The sequence below is a fragment of the Callorhinus ursinus genome, unplaced genomic scaffold (assembly GCF_003265705.2).
Source record: "Callorhinus ursinus isolate GAN/ISIS: 27379988/994484 unplaced genomic scaffold, GSC_fseal_2.0 scaffold28, whole genome shotgun sequence".
NCBI lineage: Eukaryota > Metazoa > Chordata > Mammalia > Carnivora > Otariidae > Callorhinus > Callorhinus ursinus.
This window is the reverse complement of record NW_027397090.1, coordinates 7,629,752-7,651,801: the sequence shown is the minus strand read 5'-3', so window position 1 is coordinate 7,651,801 and position 22,050 is coordinate 7,629,752.

The window sequence follows — 22,050 nt, the reverse complement described above, 5'->3', positions numbered from 1 at the left end:
ATTAACAACTCAGGAAACAACAGATGTTGGCGAGGATGCAGAGAAAGAGGAACCCTCTTACACTGTTGGTGGGAATGCAAACTGGTACGGCCTCTCTGGAAAACAGTATGGAGGTTCCTCAAAAAGTTAAAAATAGAGCTACCCTATCACCCAGCAATTGCACTACCAGGTATGTATCCAGAGGATACAAAAGTAATGATTCGAAGAGGCACATGCACCCCAATGTTTATAGCAGCAATGTCCACAATAGTCAAACTATGGAAAAAAAAAAAAAAAAAAAAAAAAAAAAAAAAAAAAAAAAAAAAAAATATATATATATATATATATATATATATATATACACAATGGAATATTACTCAGCCATCAAAAAGAATGAAACCTTGTCATTTGCAATGACATAGATAGAACTAGAGGGTATAATGCTACGCAAAATAAGTCAGAGAAAGACAAATACCATATGATTTCACTCATGTGTGGAATTTAAGAAACAAAACAGATGAACATAGAGAAAGGGAAGGAAAAACAAAATAAGATAAAAACAGAGAGGAAAGCAAACCATAAGAGACTCCTAACTATATAGGGAACAAACTGAGGGTTGCTGGAGGGGAAGGGGTAGTGGGATGGGGTAACTGGGTGATGGGCAGTAAGGAGGGCACTTGATGTAATGAGCACTGGGTGTTATATGCAACTGATGAATCACTTAATTCTATCCCTGAAACTAATAATACACTATATGTCAATTAAATTGAATCTAAAAAAAAAAATAATAATAATAATGAAAAAAAGAATCTTTCTACAAAGAAATCTGTAGGTTCAGCTGGCCTCATCAGTCATCCTACCAATAATTAAGGAGGAAATAATGACATTATTTAATATTCCTTATTTCCAGAGAATAAATATGAAAAAACACTTCTAACTCATTTGATAAAGCCAGGATAATTTGCTTCCACAATCTGACAATACATTATAAGAAAGAAAATTATAGGCTAAAATTCCTTATAAAGAGACATTTTAGAAAATCAAATCAGCAAATACATAAAATTTATGATACACCTTAATCAAATAAAGTTTATTTCAGGAAGGTGAAGATGATTTAATGTGCTAAAATCAGGTTAGAAATCCTTCATATTAACAAGAGGAAAATCATGAAAATCTTAATAGATGCAAAAATATCACTTGATAAAATTAAAAATCCATTTATGACCTAAAACAAAAAAAGCTATTCACAGAATGGGAATAGAAGGGAACTTCCTTTATCTTATAATGAGTATCCACATAAAAGCTACAGAGCAAACATTTAGAGGATCAGTCTAAGAGGTCAATATCTGAATATTAGCAGTTCTAGAAAAAGAGAACAAGAAATAAAAAGGAAGAAATTATCAAAGCAACAATAAAGGTGCTATCACAGTATATCAGCATATCACCAGTCAACAAAAAGAAATTATTCTATAAATTTCTAAGAGATTTCTCTTCTGTCCATTTATCAGAAGAAAAAATTTACCTTAAGGAAAAGATTATGTGAAATCTTCTAGCTCATATTTGCAGGGAATCTGGACCAAAAACTAGAAGAATTTCATCTGCAAGATCTTGGACCCCTATAATTATTTCCCATTAATCCTTGATCTCCAAGGAAATGGAAGCAAACACTTCAGCTTTAAGATACTGGAGTGAGTTTTTGCAGTCTGGCTGCCTGCCTACGCCTTACATAAGAATTTCCATTAGGAAAAGAAAGGGGTCTTAAGTCACTGACATAAATAAAACCATAAACGCACATTATCTCAGGAGGAATTCCTTAAACATGAATGGCTATATTAGTAACATACAGAAAAATATTTTACAAAACTCACAAAAATATAGAGAAATTACAACAAAAGCAATAAGATATGTTTACCCCCTACAGCCCATTTATTAAGAGATGGATGTATCTAGGGGCACACAGTTGGCTCCGTTGGTTAAGCATCCAACTCTTGATTTCAGCTTAGGTCTTGATCTCAGGTTGTGAGTTCAAGCCCCACTTTGGGCTCCACACTGGACGTGGAGCCCACATTAAAAGAAGGAGAAGAAGGGACAGAGGGACACAGAGAGAGAGATGGCTTGAACAGTATTTTCAGAAATAGACATTTTATGTAACTTTCTCTTGATAACATTTGGGATATCTTGAAACATTTGGGTTTCTCTTGAAATGGTTGAAAGTCTAGCAATATTTGCCTGAATTTTCACAAGGCAACAACTGGCTGGTGTTGAGAAGCAACTACCTCTTTAAAACGAAGCATTCAGTTCCTGATTGGCTGTAGCAGCAAGCCCTCCCTGTTGTCTTCCATGAGGCCCACTTCAATCCTTTATATTACTTGGCTGGTACTCTGGGCATATAAGTTTGTGAACTGTGTCCTATAACTATGCCACTCAAAATGCAGTCCACAGACAAGCAGAATCAGTAATACCTAGAAGCAGGGAATAAATGCAGATTCTCAGGCCCTGTTACAGACCCACTGAATCAGAATCTCTAAGGGTAGCTTCCAGGAATCTGTGTCTTAACATGGTCTCTTGGGGCGCCTGGGTGGCTCAGTCGATTACACTTCTGCCCTCGACTCAGGTCATGATCCCAGGGTCCTGGGATCGAGACCCACATCGGGCTCCCTGCTCAGCTGGGAGTCTGCTTGTCCCTCTCCCTCTGCCCTGCTCATGCTCTCTCTCTCTCTCTCAAATAAACAAAAATCTTAAAAGAAAATTGGTCTCTTAATCACATTTCTGTCCCACCTGAAACCGTATGTTAGCAATTGCTTTTAGAACTTACTATGGAAAAGCTTTGTTTCCCGTTAAGAATGGGTTTGTTTTTTCTTTTCACACAAAAATATATCTTACCTTCCCTTAGCTACCAGAAAGTTCAGAGATTAAGTCTATGGATCTTCCCTGGAGTGACTCTACGGTCCATCCCCCGGTGTTCTGTTCCCCCTGGCCACTACTCCTGGATTTTTGCCTCCTTCTTGTACAGCAACACTTTGGGGGGGTTTTATATTAATGGTTTATTGATGTTTGTTTCTTTTATTTTATGTAGTTCTTGAAAGAGCCTGAAATCCATTGTAGAACGATATGAAGGTATGAGTAGATACACAATGGTTCTGAAGTCTGAGTGTGTTGGTTTTTTTAAATCTTGGCTGTTCCATGTATTGGCTCTGTGACCACAGACAAGTCAGTTAACAGTTCTGAGCTTTCCTAATATTTTATTTATTTTTTTAAAGATTTTATTTATTTATTTGACAGAGAGAGAGACAGCAAGAGAGGGAATACAAGCAGGGGGGGTGGGAAAAGGGGAAGCAGGCTTCCCGCCGAGCAGGGAGCCCGATGCGGGCCTCGATCCTAGGACCCTGAGATCACGACCTGAGCCGAAGGCAGTCGCTCAACCAACTGAGCCACCCAGGTGCCCCTTTCCTAATATTTTAAATGAGGGAAATATTTGTATGTCACAGGATAGCACTAGTGTTAGGGTTCAGTCAGATAATTCATGAAAAGCCAATTAGCATGCCATCAGCAAACAGCAAGAATCACCAGTTAGGGATAAATTCCAGCACATAGAACAGAAGATCTACTTCAGAGATTACCAAATAAGAATTTATTGTTTCCTCAAAAAATTTCACGTCGAGGTGGTCCAAGAGAGCAACTCTTCAGCATCATCAGCTGTCCCGAGTTACTCCTTTCTTTCTCTCTGCTCTGCCAGCCTCGGTGAATGGCCCTGATCCTATGGTCTCCTTGTTGCCTCAAGATGGAAACTCTAACTCTAACCTCATCTCAACCTTCCAATCAAAACGCAGCACTGGAAGTGACAAGAAGAAAGAGGGGGTAGCAATATTAGGAAAGGAAGACTTTTCCAGAAATCACCTGCAAACCTCTGCTTTCTTTTCCTTGGTCAGAACTGTGTCATTTAACTACTTCTCACTGCAAGAAGGTGAGTTTTTTAGCAGGGCACATTATGACTTTCTTAGTCAGGAAAAATGGAAGAAAAAATATTGTGTAGACAATAAGCTTTATCTGCCATCTAAAGACTCAATATCTGGGCGCCTGGGTGGCTCAGTTGGTTAAGCGACTGCCTTCAGCTCAGGTCATGATCCTGGAGTCCCGGGATCGAGTCCCACGTCGGGCTCCCTGCTCAGCAGGGAGTCTGCTTCTCCCTCTGACCCTCTTCCCTCTCGTGCTCTCTATCTCTCATTCTCTCTCTCAAATAAATAAATAAAATCTTAAAAAAAAATTAAAAAAATAAAGACTCAATATCTGCTGATTATTTTTATTTACAAAGGAAACTAAAAGATCAATCATATATACCTAAAAAAAAGTGTGTGTGTGTGTGTGTGTGTGTGTGTGTGTGTGTGTGTGTGTGTACACATCTATGTGGTCTTGAAGCTTTCCAGTTGAAAGTTCCTATGCAACCTTACATTGTTCAAGATGCTTATAAAATCACCAATGTTAATAATAGCTACTGGCTATATCCAGGCACCAAAATATTTTATACATTACTACATTTTTTAAAAACATTTTTTATTAAGTAAACTCTATCCCCAATGTGGGGCTCGAACTCATAACTCTGAGATCAAGAGTCACATGCTCTGCCTGAGCCAGCCAGGTGCCCCCATATAATATTATATTTAATCTTCACAATACTCTTAATAGCTATTAATATTTATATCCATTATATTGATGTGGAAACCTAAATGTTTCAGCGATGATAACTAGCCCAAACTCACTTAGATAGTAAGTAAAATAGTTAGGATTTGGATTCAAATCTAATGTACTTTCAAAAACCTCTCTTCTAAGATTCCTCTTTCCAAAGATCATTTCTTTTCCTTCCAGAAAAGAATATATTACTATTTCTTAACAAAGCAATAGCCTGGCCGTTCTCACCCGCTTCATGGTTTTTTGTCCAAACATCTATCTCCTAGGCAGAATACATGTCTCATTAAAATATGGTCCATAGTTTCTCCTCACTGCCTGAACAAGGTTCCTGAGTGGGTAGTTTGTTTTGTTTTTTTATGTTTCTTTTTCCTACCAGGAAAAAAAAAAAAAAGAAAGAAAGAAGAGAAAAGTCTTTCAGGCATCGAAACATCCAGTCTCTCCTTAGCTCTTGCCCTTAGCCAAAGGCCACATTGCTCCTATTAGAGACACCCAAGCTCTGAGAGATGCATTTTAATAGTATTTTTGTAGAAATGTTGTAGATCTTTTTCAACACTCAGACCTAAGAATGTGAGAAAATGGCATGTGGGAAGACAAGAATCCCTGCAGTTTATTATTTGAGAAGACAAATGGCTTTTTCACAGAAGATGAAAGATTATGAGAAAACAGCATTCGTTGCTAAACACAATTCATTGTTTGGATGGTTAAAAAGGAATTGACGTGCCATTGGAAGAACCAAATCCAGGAGGACCAGAGAGATAGTGGGCTACAGGGCTGTCAACATGTGCTATGACTTGCTCCTTGCTGCCGTGAAAGCAACAACAAAGCCCTGAGCCATCCAGCTCCATCTTAGAGAACTGAGAAAGGTACACAGGCTGGACTCCAGATGGGAAGTAATGCTTAAAAAAAGGAAAAAAGAGCTCAAGTTTCAACCTAGTTTTCCTCCCTTATGGCCAGTTTTCCCGAAAGCATCCTTGCAAAAGATGGCTTATCCTTCTAGTCAGGAAATGAGGCATCCAGGTCCAATAATGTAGTGCTAATGGGAAGCTCATTAAAATAAAAGGATGATACTTTTTTGTCTCCCCTAAACTGGAGTTAGAATAACGGGTTGTTTCCCGACAGAGACTCGGCTAATCATCACGAATTACATTCCCAAAATAGAGGTCTTTTTGAATATTCAGACCTGATAACAAAAGACCAGACCAAGAATCTTCTTTGTTTATGTCTTCGCAAGTATTTCTCATTAGATTCCACGGAAGTTGGCAGTAGGTACTATAGATCAATGCACTCAACAACCACTTCAGGCTCTTTTTAGTATACGCCTTCATGTACTAGAAAGCTAATATCTACATAACCCAGATTCTCTTATAAAAATACCTTTTAGAGAATTGTAATGCATAACCAAACAAAGGGAGGCAGGGAGATCAGATCTGCCCACAAGAAGAAGCATTTGGATCTCCAGGGGCAACCGCAACGAAGGTTCTACTCTGGGGCCACTAACATCATAGATGTCAAGTGGCAAGTAATAGCAACAGAAAAATGTTCATTCAAACAATTCCAAAGTGGTTTAGAGCTTCTCTAAACCATGTTTGACTGTATAGTATACAAACTTAGCTCCCTGGCCCTCTTGGGAAATATGATATGCTACTTAATGCTCTAAAATTAATCACTTTTCTGTTTAAACTACTTAGAGTAGATTCTGTTATCTGCAACTAATAATACTGGCCCATATAGAAATTTGCACCAGAAATACTTGCCATGAATGGACCCTTTAAGAAAATGGTCACTTAATGTTAGTTATTATTTAAGTCTGCTCAGGCTGCCATAACAAAATACCAAAGACAGGGTGTTTAAACAAGAGAAATTTATTTTCTCACACTCTAGAAGCTGGGAAGTCCAAGATCAAGGTGCCAGATGATCTGGTTCCTTGGTAAGGACCCTCTTCCTGCCTTGCAGATGGCTTCCTTCTCGCCATGTCCTCACATGGCAAAGAGAAAGAGCTCTGGTCTCTCTTCCTCTTCTTATAAAACCACTAATCTCGTCATGGGGACTCCACCTTCATGACCTCATCTAAACCTAATTACATACCAAAGACACCCCCCTCCCCAAATATCATCCACACTAGGATTAGGGCTTCAACATATGAATGGGGGTGGGGGGTAACACAAACATTTAGTCCATAACAGTTATCTATCCTGTTTAGGTATAAAGTCGGCTAATGCTGGTGAGCATTAGAGGTTGGGGCACTGTCTAATGGGTTTCCATGAAATTCTGTATCAACTTATCGCTATGGGCATCTTAAAGGAAAGGGGCTCCTAGCAGGCTTTGGCAGATGAAGATACTGCTATGAAAAGCTATGCCGATCAACATGGGGCATGCAATGGTTATGTGGGATGTGAACTACCTATTTCAAACTGTGCTGGAGAGTTTTAATAAAGAAAATAGTAAGTTTGAGATTTTAAATTCTTGGCCAAAGTCACAGTCAGAGAACCATGACTTGCCTAATGTGAACATTATCTCTTGCTGCTGCTGGGCGGACATAGCTAAACAGAACTTGCAGGGTCTGATCCTATGGATTGTTAAAATACACTGTAAGTTCAATTTTAGCCTCATCTTAGAGTCTTATATGAGAATTGGAGCACTAATTTGGAAAGAGTGGAACCTCAAGAATAGGAATAGAGAAATTTGTGGAATTTGAAGACTTCAAGTTACCCATCCTCTCAAATCCCACTGAACCTCCCTTATTAGCAAAAGTAGCCCTTTGCCACCCTGTCTGAGAGGACTCTTGCTGTCCTACTTGAACACCTTGCCATGTTTCTTTTTTTTTTTAATTTTATTTTATTATGTTATGTTAGTCACCATACAGTACATCATTAGTTTTCGATGTAGTGATCCACGATTCATTGTTCACGTATAACACCCAGTGCTCCATGCAGTACGTGCCCTCCTTAATTTTTTTTTTTTAAAGTTCCGCTATATAAGAGAGAGAGAGAATGAGAGACAGAGAGCATGAGAGGGAAGAGGGTCAGAGGGAGAAGCAGACTCCCCGCTGAGCAGGGAGCCCGATATGGGACTCGATCCCGGGACTTCGGGATCATGACCTGAGCCGAAGGCAGTCGCCCAACCAACTGAGCCACCCAGGCGCCCCATGTGCCCTCCTTAATACCCATCACCGGGCTAACCCATCCCCCCACCCCCCTCCCCTCTAGAACCCTCAGTTTGTTTCTCAGAGTCTATAGTCCCTCATGGTTCATCTCTCCCTCCGATTTCCCCCCCTTTATGTTTCCCTTCCTTCTCCTAATGTCCTCCATGCTGTTCCTCACGTTCCACAAATTAGTGAAACCGTCTGATAATTGACTTTCTCTGCTTGACTTATTTCACTTAGCATCATCTCCTCCAGTCCCATCCATGTTGATGTAAAAGTTGGGTATTCATCCTTTCCGATGGCTGCGTAATATTCCGTTGTATGTATGGACCACATCTTCTTTATCCATTCATCTGCTGAAGGGCATCTCGGCTCTTTCCACAGTTTGGCTATTGCGGACACTGCTGCTATGAGCATTGGGGTGCATATGGCCCTTCTTTTCACTACATCTGTGTCTTTGAGGTAAATACCCAGTAGTGCAATTGCTGGGTCATAGGATAGCTCTATTTTTAATTTTTTGAGGCACCTCCACACTGTTTTCCAAAGTGGCTGTACCAACTTGCATTCCCATCAACAGTGTAAGAGGGTTCCCCTTTCTCCACAACCTCTCCAACATTTGTTGTTTCTTGTCTTGTCAATTTCTGCCATTCTAACTGGTATAAGGTGGTATCTCAATGTGGGATTTTGATTTGAATTTCCTTGATGGCTAATGATGATGAACATTTTTTCATGTGTCTGTTAGCCATTTGTATGTCTTCTTTTGAGAAGTGTCTATTCATGTCTTCTGCACAATTATTGACTTGATTGTTTTCTGGGTGTTGAGCTTGAGAAGTTCTTTGTAGATCTCAGATATCAGCCCTTTGTCTGTAGTGTCATTTGCAAAAATCTTCTCCCGTTCCATGGGTTGCCTCTTTGTTTTGTTGACTGTTTCCTTTGCTGTGCAGAAGCTTTTTATCTTAAGTCCCAAAAGTTCATTTTTGCTTTTGTTTCCCTTTCCTTTGGGAACGTGTCTTGAAAGAAGTTGCTGTGGCCAATGTTGAAGAGGTTATTGCCTATGTTCTCCTCTAGGATTTTGATGGATTCCTGTCTCACACTGAGGTCTTTCATCCATTTTTTATCTTTGCCTATGGTGTAAGAGAATGACCTCGCCATGTTTCTTTAAAAGGAGTTGTCAATTCTCTTTATTCCTTACCTGTCCTCTCCTTATTACCTCCAAACCTATAAAAAAGTCAGATTCCAGCATGTTTCAGGAGGCCCACTACAGACTCAGCAATAAAATTACACAGCAATAAAATTTCAAGGTATAAATTTATACCAACATAATCCTAAAGGAGATGGGTGGGGATGGCTTCTGAGAGTAATAAACAGAGTTGAGGGGGGAAAAAAACCCAATTTAAGATCAGGCTGATCTTTTTTATACGGATGCACTTAGCAGATTCTGGATTCACTATGCCAGTTTGAGTAGTTGGCAGTAACTCTGATTGCCCAACTAATTAATAAAACTCAGCCTAATGGGGCCTCTGCTAACAAAAATTACGATCCCAGAAATTCCTTGGTGAAATGTACATGAAGGAATCTAAAGATTGAGGATATAGGAAGATTAAAATGGATATATTGGGTGTAACCCACTTACATCAATGAAGAAAGTAGCAGGGTTTTTCAAAGTGTCCTAGTGTCTGTCTTCTCTAGGCCAGAAATGAAGATGGGAGACATAGCTGCTGAGATAAATTTCCTAATTTCAATGGGAAAGATAAAATCCTGGAGCAACAGAGGCCAAGTAACATCATTTAACTATAAGAAGCAAAGCGAGAGTAGTTACTGTGATGATAGCAAGAAATAAGTGGTAATGAGAATGATTTGACCTGCAAAAATCTCTACAGTGGCTTATAAATCTTGAAGTCCCTTAGATGAAAACTGGCAGCACACTCACTGTCATGATCTGTATAACAGAAAACTCTAGATCTGGCAATGGACAATTAATGTTCTGTGAACCAATTTCAGACTTGAGTCAGTTTGCAGCCCCAGGGCCCCCTGAATCAAGAGGAGGTTGATCCTCTTAAAGAAGGTCCCTCAAAGGTACCTGCACTGTGGCTATTTATCAGGGGAAAGGGACATATTGATACCACTTGGAGATTCAATGAAGCTAATACTAATCTCTGGCGGCCCTGAACACCACTGCCATCTACCTGCCACAGTGGGAGCCTATGTGAATCAGCTGATAAACTACTTTTGTACTGACTATCACAGAGGGCTCAGAGGATCTTTAAATCTACTCTGTGGTCATTTCCATGCACCCTGAGTTTATGATCGAAATGAAGATACCTGGAAATTAACATAAACCATCCCCCATTGGCTTCATGACCATTGAGTAAAGACCTCTGTTATGAACTGAATGTCTGTGTACCCCCCAAAATTCATATGTTGAAGCCCAAACCTCCAATATGATGTATTTGGAGGTGGGGCCCATGAGGGTGGTGCCCTCATCATAGGATTAGTGCCATTAGAAGAAGACGAAAAAATACAAGAGAGCTTGATCTCTCTCTTCCCATGAACATGAACAACAAAGAGGTCATATGAGCACACAGCAAGATGGCCACCATCTATCCGCAAGCCGGGAAGAGGGCCTTCGCTAAGAACCAAATCTGTCAACATCTTGATCCTAGACTTCCCAGCCTCCAGAACTGTGGAAAAAAAAAAAAAAATTTGTCTGTTGTTTAAGCCATCTAGTCCATGGTATTATATCAGAGCAGCCTGAGCTAAGACAACTTCCAAAATAATAGCTTTTTTTATTATTATTATTTGACAGAGAGAGACACAGTGAGAGAGGGAGCACAAGCAGGGGGAGTGGGAGAGGGAGAAGCAGGCTTCCCGCCGAGCAGGGAGCCCGATGCGGGGCTTGATCCCAGGACCCTGGGATCATGATCTGAGCCAAAGGCAGACGCTTAACTGCTGAGCCACCCAGGGGGCCCCCCAAAATAATAGCTTAAAAAATACTACATATATGGGGCGCCTGGGTGGCTCAGTTGGTTAAGCGACTGCCTTCAGCTCAGGTCATGATCCTGGAGTCCCGGGATCGAGTCTTGCATCACGCTCCCTCCTCAGCGGGGAGTCTGCTTCTCCTTCTGACCCTCCCCCGTCTCATGCTCTCTCTCTCTCTCTATCTCATTCTCTCTCTCAAATAAATAAATAAAATCTTTAAAAAAAATACTGCATATATGAGAGAACCCATGAGCAAGATGGTAATACTGTTACATCTCTGTTTAACTTGCCTGTTTGACTTCTGTAAAGCACAGCTGTTTCTCGGTGAATAACAGGTGTCTTATAAACTTAATCAGATGTTAATTCCAATGGCTGCTGCTGTTTCCAGTTGAGACAACTTACTGGAGCAGGTCAACCTAGCACTTGGCATGTGATCTGCAACTATTCATCTGAAGAATGCTTTGCTTCTCTTCCATTATGAAACCCCAGCAGCAGTTTTTTTTTTTTTCCCCTAGTGGGGTCAGCGGATTGCCTACATTCTTTTGCCACAGGGCTCTATCTGACCTCTGGTTCTGTGCCATTATTTATTCTGCAGAGACTTTGTGTCACCATTCCATGGGACACCATGCTGACCCACTACTTGAACGACATGATGACAGTAACTTACAGACAGAGAGGGCCAGGTACACTAGACGCCATTATGAGACACATACATGTTAGAACATTAGAGGTAAATTTCATGAATACTCAGGTATCTGCCACTTCAGGAAAGTTCTGGAGGGACTAATGCTTTGAGACAGCTGGTGATAACACATACTTCATTTTGGTATGTTGCTCCTACTCCCTCATTGAGTAATTTGTACGGGGCAGCTTTGAGTAACGGGGCAGAGCAAAAGAAGGCTCTCGGCCAACTAGTTGCAGGGCAAGTAATTCGGCCAATTGGCCCTTATGAACCAACAAACTCAAAGTGTTTAAAATATCTGTCACAAATCAGGATGTTATGTGGCAATAGTGGCAAGTCTAAAAAGGATGATCACAGTGTAAGCAATCTGGAATTTGGGAAATAACCACGCACTTTTTAGCAAATCACTATTTTCCTTCTAAAAAAGTGTTTCTGACTTGGTCCTAAGTCCTGAGAAGATGGACAATGGGATACAAAGTAACCATGAGATCTGAAATATGTGTGATAAATGGAGGTTACTGACCCACCAAGCCATAAGCCTGAGTGTGCCCAGCAGCACCTCATCATTAATGAAGGTTTGTATTTAAAATCAGGCTCGGGTAGATCCCGAGAGCACGAGTAAGTTGCATGAGCATGTATTTTTATATACACATCCCTAATATGCCTACTCCTGTTGTCCTGCCACATACACGAACTAATGGGAAGTTGCCTTTTAGAAGTTGATTAAAGTGGGGGGAAAAAATATCAGCTGGACTTACAAATGGGCTTGTTCAGCACGCCGGCATCAGCTGTAAATGGGCTACCGCATAAGTACAGCCTTAGTTAGGGGTGGCCTCAAAGAAGGGCAGGCGGAAAATGTATAGAGGAGAAATGACTGAAGACTCCGATGTACAATAATTAACAGAAGGTAGAGGCTATTGGTTTTGTCCATATGGTTGTGGACTTGGGTTTATGACAAGATATCTGGAAAGAAGTATATGTGTGATCTTTTCAGAATAAACCAAGTCATTAACACATTTGTATTTAATACCCATCCAAAGTGGCCTCCTTAGAGTGTTTAACAGCAGTCATGTAGACAACATGACTTATTCTGTGTATGTCAACAACGTCTTTATCCAGACCCTTCTCAATGGGCTCATCTATCAAGTAACAATAGTGGCAGGAATAAAGTTATGCACTAGTATAACGGCATCAGGGTCTATCTGGCTAATACCATCGATGACTGTTCAAACTTCCAGCCACAGAAACCAACTGCTAGCACCACACCTCTGGGAGATCAGCCAGCCACTTGGTGGAGTGGAGAAATGAATTTGTCTTTTCTAGACTAGAAATTTATTCTGAATATGGATTTGCCTTCCAGGCCAGCCATGCTTATGCCAACATCGCCACTCTGGGACTCTCCATTAAAGTAGACTAAAAAAAAATACCACTTCTGACTAATGAACTCAATTTTAGAGCAAAAGAAATAAAACAATGGGGACCACTTACAGGAGGCACTGATCTTGTGATGTTCTCCATCACTCAAAAGCAGTTGACACTACTGAATAGTGGAACTGCCAGTTGAAGAGTCATAACACTAGCTGGGAGTTTGGACTGCTCTTCTACAGTTTGCTCTGAACAAGTAAGTAATATATTGTGCTGTTTCTCCCAGAGCCAAAATATAAGGGCCCAGGATTATAGTCATTTTCTTAGGCTGCCATCATAAAGTACCACAGGTTGGGTGGCTTAGACAACCAAAATTTATTTTCTCACAGTTCTGGAGGCTGGAAGTCTGAGATCAAGGTGTCAATAGGGTTGGTCCTACTAAGACCCATGAGGAAAGGATCTGCTCCGGATTTCTCTCATTGGCTTGTAGTTGCTCTTCTCCCTGTGTCCTCATTTCATCTCTTTTCTATGTGTGTCTGTGTCTGAATTTCCTCTTTTTATAAGGACACCAGTCAGTTTGGACTATGACCCAACCTAATGACGTCACTTTAACTTGATCTCCTCTATAAAGATCCTATTCCTAAATACAGTCACAATCTCAGGGATTGGGGACTACGACTCAATGTACAAACTTTTGAGGAAGTCACAATTCCGCCCATAACAGGGACCAAAGGGTAGAATTCAGAATGGCACTTGTCAATGTTACCCCTGATGAACTCCTGACACAATGTTTGTTTTCCATTCTGGTGTCTTTGGGCTCAGCTTGTTTAGAGATCTGAGCACCTAAGGGTGAAAGAACAACTTTAGGTGACAAAATGATTGATCTAGAAAGTAAGAATCCTACCTGATCGTTCTGAGCTCCTCGGTCCACTAAATGTGTTGGTGAAAGGGCTGGGGGAATACTTTGTTGGTTGAGGTGACGGAGTCTAATAATCAAAAGGAAAAGAGATTTCTACTCCACAACATAAGCAGAGAAGCTGCATGTCTGAAGTGATTCCTCTGGATCCGCTCCTAGTACTGCCATGTCCAATAGTAATAGTGAACAACTCTAGCAACCACATAAAGACAGGTCCACTGAGGCTCAGACCCGTAAGAACTAGAAGTACAGGCTATATGCTCACTGGGGGTAAAAGGAATGTAGAATGAGGAGTGAGAAAAGGAAATTGTTACAATGTGTTGCGATGATCACAGCATATACTCACAGTTTCTTCCTTGCTCAAATATACTAACTAACCTTTTCTTTTGAAGAGAAATCCCCTTCTCCTATTATTTCATACATGGTGCATTCATGGCGATTAATGTAAATTTAGTTATGGGATATCAAGACAGGGTTAAAACTAGCTAGAATAGGGATCGGCAAACTTTTACTGTAAAGGGTCCAATTTTAGCGGATATTTTAGTGAATATTTCAGACGTTGTGGGTCATACTGTATCTATAGCAATTACTCAACTCTGCCATTGGGGCAAAAAAGCAGCCAGAGTCAATCCATAAACAAATGATAGGCTATGTTCCAATAAAACTTTATTTATAACAGGGGCGGGTGGCTTGCTCAGTCCGTGGAGTGCGTGATTCCTGATCTCAGAGTTCTGAGTTTGAGCCCCACATTGGGTGTAGGGATTACTTATAAAATCTTCCAAAAAAACAAACAACAACAATAACAAAACCTTATTTACAACAAAAATGAGTGATGGACTGGATTTAACCTGGAAACTGTAGTTTGCCAAATCCTAAACTAAAGGATAAAAGTGTGCATCAGGATATTTGCAGTAACTGGTGAGACTTTGACTCTCCCCTTTGGAAAGAGGGTATGGAATCATTATATTTTGTTTTGCAGGAAAATGTTTTTGTTGTCATTGTTGTTTTGAAATTTAATTATCAGTCTTTGTAGACCCAGCTAAAGAGGTGGACTATGGAAGGTATTACAAATTCACTCACTCAACTCCTAATCCCCATCCCTTTTACCATGTTTTCCTGTACAGGAGAGAGTGGAAAGCTAACGCTTCACTTGTGACAATCTGTCTCAGCTGGGGCTATGCATGTTACCTAAGTTCCACCAAAAAGATACATTCATTCAAGACCTGAGAGTAGAAATGAATAAAGAGAAATACAGCAGCCTCAAGGAGATTAGATATTCAGACAAGCACAGTGGCAGGAGTGTTTGGTTCTCTTAGTGCTAAAATGGTGGAGATTTTCCTGTGTGATCCCTAAAGCCACTGGAGGAGAACAGAAACCGGCATTAGAAGGAAAAGGCACTAGAAGAGTTTTTGGCAGGATTGGAGATTTCTTCAGGCTGCACTGTTTTCAACTGAGAATCCACGGTTGGTTTACCGCCCTCCAAAAAAGAATCCTAAAAAGTGCTGGTTGTTATTATATGAATCTCTCCTCTTCTGAATAAGGATTCTGTTTTAATAACATTTTATTACCCAGAAACTAATATAATGCCTAACACATAGTTGGCACACATGAAATTGTAGCAAGCTGAAATGAGTGCCTCATTGATACCCAGAACAGAAGTGATTATTACCTGAAGTCTGGAGGATTCGGGTAGAGGTTATACCACTTTTCTTTTCCCTATACCAGCCAACTTCTGGAGATTTGGCTAGGGAAACTAAAAACGCAAAAACTTTAAAACGAAGACTCAAAAATGGAAGGCACAGATCTCACTGGGTTAAAACTTCACCTTTCACAAACAAAACCAGGTCTCTAGGGGTAACACGAGATGTCCACACAATGGCTGGTGTGGGGGGGGGGGGGGGTGCACAGGTATGTGTGAAATCATTAATTTACATTTATAGCTAATAATAACTAATTTACACTTACCATCTCAGCACCAAAGCCTAGATATTGGAGGTGGGGGAGCATTTATGGTATATCTACTATGTATTAAGTACTGTGCATCAAATGCATTCTCTCATTTAATCCACACAACACTACAAAGTAGCTATTATTTCATCTTCACAGTCCCCATAAAATAGGTATCATAAGAAAACGAGGAGTGAGCTTGGTGAAATAAATGGTAACAGACATTTATTAAAAAGCCACTCTTAGAACACATCCTTCTCCCCATTGCCACAAGCATTGTAAAGGCTCTTCCCTTTGCCTAGAATATTCTGCATGCTCAATTTCAACTAATGACTATTTTTTAAAAGATTTTATTTATTTATTTATTTATTTATTTATTTATTTAAGAGAGAGAGAGAGAGAGAGAGAGAGCAAGAGACAGCGCACAAGCCAGGGGAAAGACAGAGGGAGAAGCAGACTCCCATTGAGCAGGCAGCCGGATGAAGGACTCGATCCCAGGACCCTGGGATCATGACCTGAGCCGAAGGCAGACGCTTAACTGGCTGAGCCACCCAGGTGCCCCATCTACTGACTATTAATTCATCCTTAATTTCTCAACCTACACATTGCTTACTCAGAAAAACCTTCCCTGGCTCCCTAGCCAGCTCAAATACTCTCATTGCTCCCTGCACTCTTTCTTCTCAGCCTGTATCACAGTTTTCAGCTATTCACTGTGTGGCCATTAGATTCATCTGTCTCATCTGCTTATGTGTAGGCTACATAGATCTGCTGCTTCCCATCCCCAGTGCCCAGAACAGAGCCTGGCACATAGAGGCCTTCAGGAAGTAGTTCCTGAATGAACAAACAAATAAATGAACGAATAAATGAATACCATGTACCAGGAGGATCGCTAAACACTTTACCTTAATTATCTCATTCAGTCCTCAAAACAAACCTATAGCTTATGTCCTATTTTTGTCCCCGTTTTGCAAATAAAGAAGCTGAAGGGCAGAAATAGAATAGCTTGCCTAAGTTCACATACATAGTGAGTGATCAAACTGAGATCCAAGTCTGATACCTATCATATTGCTCTTATAGATTTCGGTCGGCATCTTCAAATAGATTTTTATTGCCGTTCACATGAAAGTGAAGAATAAGTCACTACAAGACAAGCAAACAATCACAAACATAGTTTTATCACATATAAAGGCTGCTAAATGGAAGAAAACACAGTACCAGGGTCAGACTTGAGACTTTTTCATACTTTTTGTGGTAAGAAACCAAAGTTGAGCATTCCAGAAAACAAACTTACACTGGGAGGAGTTTAGAAATAGCTCCACAGATCCTACCGTAGACACTGAACTTCTATAACACCATAATTTAAAACAGTAGCCATTTTAGGCTTTTGCAAGAAAGAAAAAAGTCACAAATCAGAAATTATAAATAGATGCGTAAATTATCTTCCATACTATTTCACTTTTATGGAACATCCTTTTTCATTAATTCCATCATCTAGACTATTTTACTTGCAAATGAACTTTTATTTATGAATATATGTATTTAAACATAATTTTACATGAATGTATAAATATGGACCTTTGTTTGTTTGTTTGACTTTTGCAATCTCTTATCTTCCCTCTGTATACATCAGCTCTTACTCCCACCCCAAGAGAATTCACTTTCAAGAGCTAGTCTATATCCTCTCATATATTATTTATGCTTACATAATTCTATTTAATCCTATATAAGCACTTATCCATACACATCTCACATTACAGAGACAAGTTTTTTGATTATTGTTTTACAAGAGGAAGTTCACATCAACTATGCTTCTCTACCTTCTGCTTTTCTCCCTCAAACCTTCATGGAAATTCCTCCAAGTTGACTGGGACTGCTCTAATTAATTCTTTTTAAATGGCTGCATAGTATTCCATGGTCTGCGTATAATTTATAGTAGTTCTCCCCCCCCCTTATCTACACAAGATCCGTTCCAAGACCCCTAGTGGATGCCTGAAACCATGCAGAGTACCAAACCCTATATATATTGTTTTTTCCTATACACACATACTTGTGATAAAGTTTAATTTATAAATTAGGCATGGTAAGAGATCAACAACAATCACTAATAATAAATTGGAACAATTCTGACAATATACTGTAACAAAAGTTATGTGAACGTCGTCTCTCTCAAAATATGTTACTACACAGTACTCACCCTTCTTGCGATGATGCAAAATGATAAAATGCCTACGTGATGAGATGATGTGAGGTGAATGACGTAGGCACTGTGACGTAGCACTTTGTCAGAAGGATGATCCACTTCCGGATGCAGTTGACCTTGGGTAACTGAAAAGGCAGAAAGCAAAAACCTTGGATAAGGGGGGACTACTGTATTCAGTCCCGATCCTACAGATAGGAAACGTTCTTTTCCTATGGGCCACTAGAGGGCACCATTGGAGCAGTGTCAAGTGCAGAAGAGCCTAGTTTAGGGTGGAGAGTTGGGAGACCTGTATGTTAATCAGATTTGCGTCTTCATCCTCACTCTCCTGATCAAGGTTTTGTTCATTCTCAGCTCTGGGAACCCAGAACTCGCTCGCTTCCTCCAATCAGTATCTTACCATTCCAGCCCCAGTGGGATGATAATAGACTCACCAGGGTTCTTTTTCAGATTCCCCACAGTTGTTCCCAGGCCCAGATGGAAAAGACTGCAGAAATTTTATAGTCGGCATAGGCAACAAGAACAGCTGTTATCACTGCTGTTACTGTAATCACTGCAATTTATGGGGAACAAAAAATTGCCAGTAATCAGGCTAAGACCTTGACACATGTTACCTCACTTTATATTTACGACAATGCTGTGAAGTAAGCACAACCGTTATCCCATTCTACAGATAAAGCATGGGGTACAAAGAGAATACATGCCCAGATCCAGACCCTTAAAGAAATCCCAGGGATTTTCCTTGTGTTTGTGTATTGAGTCTGTCACCGTGTGGCCTCTCCTGGATCTCCATGTTCAATTGCTAGTTCCATCTGTCCCAACCCACACCCAGTGCAAACTCACTCCACTTTTCCAAAGATTGCAGAGTTCCTAGGATTTTGCATTTGCTATTGCTGCATCCTATATGCCTTCCTCAGCTCCCCAGACCCCAACCAACCCTTCATCTGGAAGACAAACGCCTCCTTCTTCAAAGAGTCAGGTCACAATTTTCCTTGTCTGGGGAGCTTCCCCAGGTAGACTTAAATGCCCCTTGTACCTCGAGATAATGGGAAAAGTTGCTTACTTATCTAATTCTCACACTGGAAAGAAAGTTCTAAAGCCAAGTCTCACTGCTCCTAGTACCCCTGTGCCTGGTACAGCGATTGGCACATAGCAGATACCCAATACGTGTTCATAAATATATAAATGACTGAATGAATGAACTATCAAGCCTCTTTCTTTAAAAACTAGAGTCAAACCCAATTCTTAGCAGCATAAAATAAATACATAAAAGCCCAAAGACTTGGGTCACTTCCTTTCAGAGAGGATTTCTGTGACCAATCCATTTACCAAGCCGCAAATAAAGAGCCCCTGGCTTTTGTTCTGCAGCTGAGCCTACAGGACTCCTCCGCTTGCGGATCTGGACAGTTAAAATTGAAGGAAGAGAGAATATGCCAGGCTATTCACATGTGCCTAGGGTCTGCTATTAGTTGCTGCTGAGAGATAAGATGAAAATTTTTATTAGAGTGGAAGTACTTCAGGCTCCAGAATTACACAGCAGCTGTGAGGGGAAGGGCTGAGGAAGAAAATTCACCTTTCATCAGAAAAATTTGTGGTAAAAATGGATATTCTTTTTCTCTTTAACAACACACGCACAAACTGTTTGGTTTGGTGGGTCTTATTTTTTCCTCTTGCAAAAGGCTTGCCAGTGCTCCTGGGTAAAGACATGAAGACCCAGCAATGCGAAAGTCTTTGGGGCCACAATTAGAAATGTTCTTTCTCATGTGGCGTTTTCTCTCCTGTAAACTCCGGACACCACTAATGAGAATGCCCAATTATTACATCTGTTGACCAGGGGCAGTCCTCTTTGCTGCCCAGTAATACAACATTGTCTGGCAGCTCATTCTAATGAGAAACTGGATTATTGCAGATTCTTTGCCCATGAATGCAGTCAAGAAGTCAAAGTCTACTTTGAACTTGCAACCACAAATGCGTATATTCAGAGGTATAGTTAAGACATCTTTGGAAGGGGCCTGGTAGCTCAGTTGGTTAAGCATCCAACTAGTGATTTTGGCTCAGATCATGATCTCATGGGTCATGAGATCCAGCCCCATATCCACCTCTAAGCTCAGTGGGGAGTCTGCTTGAGATTCTCTCCCTCTGCCCTCCCCACACACACACGTGCACTCTATCTCTCTCTCTCAAATAAATAAATCTTTAAAGAGAGAGAGAGGTCTTTGGAGATTTTTCCCCCTCTGTGGCAGAAACTGGCTTTCTACTTGTGTGCAAGTTTCAAGCCTAATCAAATAGGAATACGTATATTTTTCCTCTTTGTGCCCCCAAATTTTAAATGCATATTCAATATCACAGAATCAGAAATTTGAATGGAAGCTTGAAACACAGGAAGCTCTGCCACACCACACAGACAGAACTCTCTACTTAACTCATCCCTGGAAGCAAACCAGCCACCCTTTCCTCAGAAATATCTCAAAGGGACATCATACACCGGTGCATCCTGCTATCTCTTGGCACAGTTCGCTTCCTTAAAGCTCACATACCATTGTCTTCATTTCCTCTGCTGCTCAAGTAGGAGCTTAGTTTTCCCCACTGTCTCCAGAGTCACTGTGAGCTTTTGAACTGTAGGAAGATCTGTCTCTAAACAGGTCCCTAAACACTTTGTACTGTTTTGTGTCTGTGTCTTTGAACCTACTTTGCCATCTGCCTGGAAATCTTCTCTTTACCTGTGATCCACCTTCTCCCACACTGCGAACCCCTACTGAATCTCCAACACCCAGGTCCTTTGTGAAGAGCCTTCTTCTCATCATGCTCTGTCACTCCCCAATCTAGGATATTAATTACTAGTTCCTGAGTGCTACCAAGAGCTCTTCGAAAACTGCGCTATTCAAAATGTAGTCCTTAGACCAACAGCAGTAGCACGTCTTGGGAGATTACTGAAACTGGGCATTCAGAGCTCCCACTTCTGACCTACTGAATCCTTAGATCTGGGCATAGGGCCTGAGAATCTCAGTTTTAACAAGCTTGCTTAAATTTAAGAAGCACTGTTCCACAATAATTTAATCTCAAATACCCTTTGGTAATTGTAGATTTAATACACTTGACAGACCAGAAGGTTCATGACATGGAGCCATCATTTTATTGAACAAAATTAGAACAGAATTGGAGGTCATTTAATGAAAAAAAATTATAATAGCCCAGACTCTCCATATCACTAAAATTATCACTCTTCATTCTTAATTACAGACATATTTTGAGGAAGGAATTATATGGCAAATTTGGAAAGACACAGATACCTCCCATGAGAATGCCATGGGTCAACGCTTTTACCTTTTAACATTATATTGGAATTATTCCTTTGCATGTTTCTCTCATATTAGCCATAAAGTCTAGATCCTTCTCTTATTCATTTCAAAATGAACAAGCACAGGCCCTGACACACAGCATTTAAGATGTTAACTAAAACAATGAATGAATGAATGAATGAATGAATGAATGAAAGTTCACACAGAGCATTTTCTGAAACCTCACTGCCTATTTTAGAATATAGTCACCAAACTTAGTTTTGATTTGGTCTCTGAAAATATTTTTGGCTTACACTAATGTTTTTCAGACTGACATCCCTAGACAAACCAACTGCATCAGCATCTTCTGGGATGTATATCCTGTGCAGATTCCTAGATCCACCCTACAATGTTGTTTCTGAATCTCCAGTTTGTGGAATCCAAAAATCCCAGGAGATTCTTATGTAGGCAAAGTTAGAGAACCATTGGATTATGCGGTTACCCCAATTTGCAGCACTCTGAAATTGGTCACTAACCATAGAATAAGGAAAAACTTCCCTAACCAGAAGGCTCATTATCTAAATTCAGTATAGGAGGAGTCCTAAAGAGATAGGAAAGAAAGCAAGAATTCCATGGAGAAATTTCATTACATAAAGATTCAAACAGTCCCATGTGTTCTATTGTATGTTTGGATTGAAAGCCATACCTTTGTCAATAGTTGCTTTGGGAAGCGGGAATAGAGTTTAAGAAGTTTCTTTTGCTACCCCTTACATAAGAAACTGGTGAAATATACTCCCAGGAATTTAAATCAAGGGAAGGGAAACAAGTAGAGGAAGTAGGGGAATGGTTTTTTAAAAAGAAAAGAGAAAAGCCAAACAT